The sequence below is a fragment of the Nannospalax galili genome, unplaced genomic scaffold (assembly GCF_000622305.1).
Source record: "Nannospalax galili isolate Female #2095 unplaced genomic scaffold, S.galili_v1.0 scaffold259, whole genome shotgun sequence".
Lineage (NCBI taxonomy): Eukaryota > Metazoa > Chordata > Mammalia > Rodentia > Spalacidae > Nannospalax > Nannospalax galili.
In genome coordinates this window covers 3,372,859-3,377,927 of record NW_008344750.1, presented here as the reverse complement: position 1 = coordinate 3,377,927, position 5,069 = coordinate 3,372,859, and the positions used below count along the sequence as shown (strand labels likewise).

General features: G+C 46.5%; 1 pseudogene; it reads right to left on the bottom strand.

The window, feature by feature from the left end:
* Window positions 1-630: 630 nt before the first annotated feature.
* Window positions 631-5,069, bottom strand: part of LOC108491220 — an 18,003-nt pseudogene continuing 13,564 nt past the window's right edge.

Genomic DNA, 5,069 nt, shown 5'->3' with positions numbered 1-5,069 from the left:
GAGTTCTCAGTCCCTGGTGCCTCTTTCCCAGGTTGAATCACATCCCTCAGTTTGGATACCCCACCCTCAGAGAAACTTTTGGGGACATCCACACTCTCTGGCAGCTGCTGTACTGGCTTCTGTCTGTTTGCTACCCATCCTTTTTGTCACAAGCTGATCAGAGGTGGTCAGGGGACAGAGGCATGTGCAAGAGCGGCTCTTAGTTCCTCCTACCTCCCCTGCCTCAAGGCCCAGTCCACCATGGGGCCTCCCTGTGGCTCCAGTTCTCCTGGGCTCCCAGGATACCTCTTCTCTGAAGGGTGGCCTCAGATCTTCCTGTCTCTGCCTCCTGAGTGCTAGGATTACAGGCATGAGCTACAACACTCCACTTTCTCTCAATTCTTTTTATTTAATGAGTGTGGATGTTTGTGTGCACACAGAGGCCAGAGGACTGCCTTGGGTACCATCCTTCTTCTTTGAGACAGGGCCTCTCATTGGCCTGCATCTTACCAATCAGGCTAGACTGGCTGGTCAGTGAGCTGCAGGAATCCTCTTGTTTCAGGCCCTTCTTCACCTGCAACATGACAAGTGCATACATGCCCACATTTTTTTGTTAGGTATGTAAACTATTAATCAAAAAGTCCCACCAGCTCATTTCTTCTTAGACACACCCATGGGATGGCCTCAGCAGCCATCTTGGTGTGCTGACCTCTAACAAGAAGGCTCTGGGGGTGGCACAGCCCTCTGTGGGCTCCAGGTTTTCCCAGAGCTGCTTGTCCAGACCATGAGCCAGAACCTGGCTGTATTTACATCCTTTACATCCTACTGTCTGTCTTAAGTCTGGGATCTTGTCCTGTCATGGATTCTGCATAATAGGAATCACACATTTGACCTCAGTCTCCGTGAGCTTTCCAGGCCTCTTGGTTGAGGTTGATGTCTGCTTTCCTCAACACCACATGAGCACATCTTTGTCCCATGACCTCAATAGCAGTGGCAACGAAGGCTATTTTCTGTTGTCCATCAATGTTAGTGTTGAATACACACAAAATGTGCTGGAACTTCTCAGGATCACTAGAGATGTGGCATGGTGCAAGTGACACAGTCACCTCCAGGGAAAGAGCTCACCCAGAAAGTACTTTTTTAAAAAATTACATTCGGGGGCTAGAGAAATGGCTCAGCAGTTAAGAGCACTGACTGCTCTTGCAGAGGACCCAGGTTCAATTCCCAGCACCTACATGGCAGCTAACAACCATTCATAACTCCAGTTCCAAGGGAATCCGACACCTTCTTCTGACCTCCACAGACATTGCACAACACAGATACACTTCACACATGCAGGCAATGCACTCATACACATAAAAATAACAAATAAGGGGCTGGAGAGATGGCTCAGCAGTTAAGAGCACTGACTGCTCAAGCAGAGGACCCAGGTTCGATTCCCAGCACCCACATGGCAGCTATGAACCGTCCTTAACTCCAGTTCCAGGGGAATCTGAAGCCCTCTTCTGACCTCCACGGCATTGCATGACACGGGGGCACTTACATACATGCAGGCAATACACTCATGCACATAAAATAATAAATAAAAATATTTTTAAAACATAACAAATAAAAATTATATATTCTTATTTATTGTGTGTTTGGGCACCCAAAGTGTGGGCATCATGTATGTGAAGGTCAGAAGACAGCTGGAAGTAGTCAGTTGTCTTCTTCCACTATGTGGGTTCTGGGGTTCGAACTCAGGTCATCAGGCTTAGCAGCAAGCACCTTTACCTGCTGAGCCCTCTCCGCAGCCTCCACCTTCCATCTCAATTCTTAAAATTACATAATCTCTCTCCTTAAAGTTGCTGAATCTTTTTAAAAAATTATTTATTTTTATCTTATGTGTATGAGTGTTTTGCCTGCATGTATGTAAGTGCACCCATTTGTGCAATGCCTGAGGAGGCCAGAAGAGGGCGTCGAACCCTTTGGAACCGGAGTTATGAAGGGTTATTAGCTGCCAGATGGGTGCTGGGAACTGAACCTGGATCCTCTGCAAGAGCAACCAGTGCTCTTAACTGCTAAGCCATCTCCCAGCCCTGGAATTTGCTGATTATATCTGCCCACTCACATCTACTGCCAAGCCCTCACGCCTTCAGTTTGTCTTATTTTCGTTTCAATTTATGCCCCAGATGCTGCATCTGTTGCTGTTTTATCATTTCTGACTCTTTAGTGATATTCTCTACTGATAAGACTGTGTTGTTTTAGCTTTCTTTTAAAGGTTTTAGTTTTGGTTTTGGTGCTATTGATTGAGCTCAGCGCCTCACACATGGTAGGCAAATGTTCTACCACTGAGCTATGCCCCCAGCCCTTTCTTAGTTTATTCTGAGACAGATGGCCCAGGTTGGCCTTGAAATTAATCCTTCTGCCTCTGCCTTCCACATAGCTAGGATGACAGGCCAGCACCACCACACCAGTGGGCCTCCTTTGGTTCTCTGAACATGTGTGCAGCTCTCCATGATGACTTTCAGTCCACAGCAGACCACATACATGACAGTGTCCCATGAGATCATACTGTCTTGGACACCAGAACTGTCTCTGTTGTGCAGGTCTACGCCATGGTGTCCATGACAAAATCACCTACTGATGTGTTGCTCGGGTGGTAGTGGTGCTAAGTGACACATGACTGTGGTGCATTTGAAGTCTTTGCTAAGTTTGGCATCCGGACCTTCCTAAAGGTGGTTTCTGTCACCTTTTTTTTTTTCCGGTAGGTATTGTTTTACTTTCCTGTTTCTTTCCATGTCTCATAAATTTTTGTTAAACACTAGCATTTTCTATAACATTGCAGCCTGTTAGTCTTGGCCTGCCGCTCCCCCTTTCCAAGGCTTCTCACTGTCTGCCTGTTTCTTTATGGATTTGGTTGGGATGTTTTATAAGGTCTGTTTTTCTTATTTCACTCCTCAGAGGAAATGGCCCTCCGTGTGTGTGGTCACCCTGGGTGACAGCGGTCATAGCAGGACCCCATCCTCCTTTGGCTTCTCATGGAGCTGCCCATCTTTGTTGAACTTGCACTGTAAGTGGGTATGGATTGTTCTCCTGGGATACAAACCATTCCTCATATGGTCTAATGAAACACAGTCTCCTCTGTGTGTGTCCTTTTTGAGGGCTGTCTTTGATGGTACAGTCCTGCCAAAGTTCCTCTGGACTGTTTCTTTTCTTAAAATTTTTTTTTATAGCCAGGCATGGTGGCACATGCCTTTGATCCCAGCACTTGAGAGGCAGAAGCAGGTAGATTTCTGTAAGTTCAAGATCAGCCTGGTCTACATAGTGATTTGGGGCTACAGAGAGACCCTGTCTCAAAAAGACCAAGAAAGTTTTTTTTTAATTTTATGTATATGAGTGTTTTGCCTGCATGTATGTGGTACACATACATGCAGTACACACATAGGCCAGAAGAGGGCATCAGATCCCCTGGAACTGGAGTTACAGACAGTTGCCATGTGGGTGCTGGGAACCAAACATGGGTCCTCTGCAAGAGCAGCCAGTGTTCTTAATTGAGCCACCTCTCTAGCCCCTGTGGTCTATTTTTTTATTTATGCGTATCTGTGTCTGTGTGAGCTCCGTGTGTATGGGTGCCTGGAGAGGCCAGAAGAGGGCGTCGGTCACATTGAGTTGGAGTTATAGTCCACTGTTAGCTGCCTGACTTGGATGCTGGGAACTGAACTCGGATCCCCTGGCAGAGAAGCAAGCTCTCTTAACCGCTGAGCCTGTCTCTCCAGCCCTGCAGTTATTTCCTTCCCTCCTGTAAACTTCTAGTTGGTTATGTCTTAGCTTGCTTCTCTCACAGAGCTATTTCTATCAGCCTCCTCTTAATTGTTATTAGCCACCTCTTAATTACTCTTCACCAACATCTCTGTCGTTCTCACCATTAAACTTGAACTGTTCACCCTCAGTTCCACAAAAAGTTGCTTTCTTTAGTGAGAGCTTTAGCATTCCCATTCTTTCTCTGCACAGCTACTCATCCTACAGGTGTGGGAACAGCCTACTTCTCTCATAGGGACACCCCTGCTTTATGAACAGAATGTAGGTGGGGCAACAAAGTGTGGTCTCCTGGCTGCCCGAGCATGACATGGACCCTCTGCCCTGCAAGCAAGCTGAAGCAAAGACAGCCAGGTGTATGTGGTCACTGTCCCTGGGGTAGACCTTCCATCCCCAGGGAGGCTGTGGACCAAAAGGGCCCCAGACCCTCAGCATGGGCCTGTGGGTGAGACATGCTGGTGTCCTGCCCTTCTGGGGGAGAAAGGGATGCTCTTGGCCATCTCTGCCATCATGCTGAGCCCAGAAGGTGGAGAGGGAAGGGGCAGACCCTGCTCAAATGTCAAAGACCCTGTTCTAAGAGTTAGTCAATTTCCTGGAATAACTGTTTCCTCATTCACTGTATGTTCTTATGTGGGAAGATTTCCAAAGACTACAAATGTTTTTGTTTTGTCAAACATTTTCACCAGATACAGCTTTTTTTTTTTTTTTTTTTTTTTTTTTGGCAGTGAGTCTGTCCTCACACCATGGTCTCTGAATATACAGTATAATACAGAAAAAGAGTAATACATCGACACTAGGTGAGACTTCCCAGGAAGGCAGGGCTGCCCTAAGTGGAAAATCCATCAGTGTTATTTTCTGTATTAACAGAATGAAAAAATAAAACCTATGAGAATAGAGAGGAAAAAAAAAAAACCCACTCACTTGACAAAGTCCAACATTCATTTCTAACAGCAAGGACAAACATCAGGACCAGAAATGAGGCTCTTGCTCCACTTAGAGGTGGAATGCTTACCCAGCATGTGCCCAGGCTGGTCTTGAAATCACTATGTAGCTGAGGGTGGCCTCAAGCTCCTGCGCCTCCTGTCTCCACCTCCCCAGTGCTGAGATTGCAGATGCATGTTACCATGCTTGGCTTTAAAAAAAAAACTTTTTATAAACACTTTGTACTATACATAAAAATTGAGCCTAGGGGGCTGGAGAGATGGCTCAGTGGTTAAGAGCACTGGTTGTTCTTGCAGAAGACCTGGGTTTGAATCCCAGCACCCACATAGCAGCTAACAACTGTCTGTAGC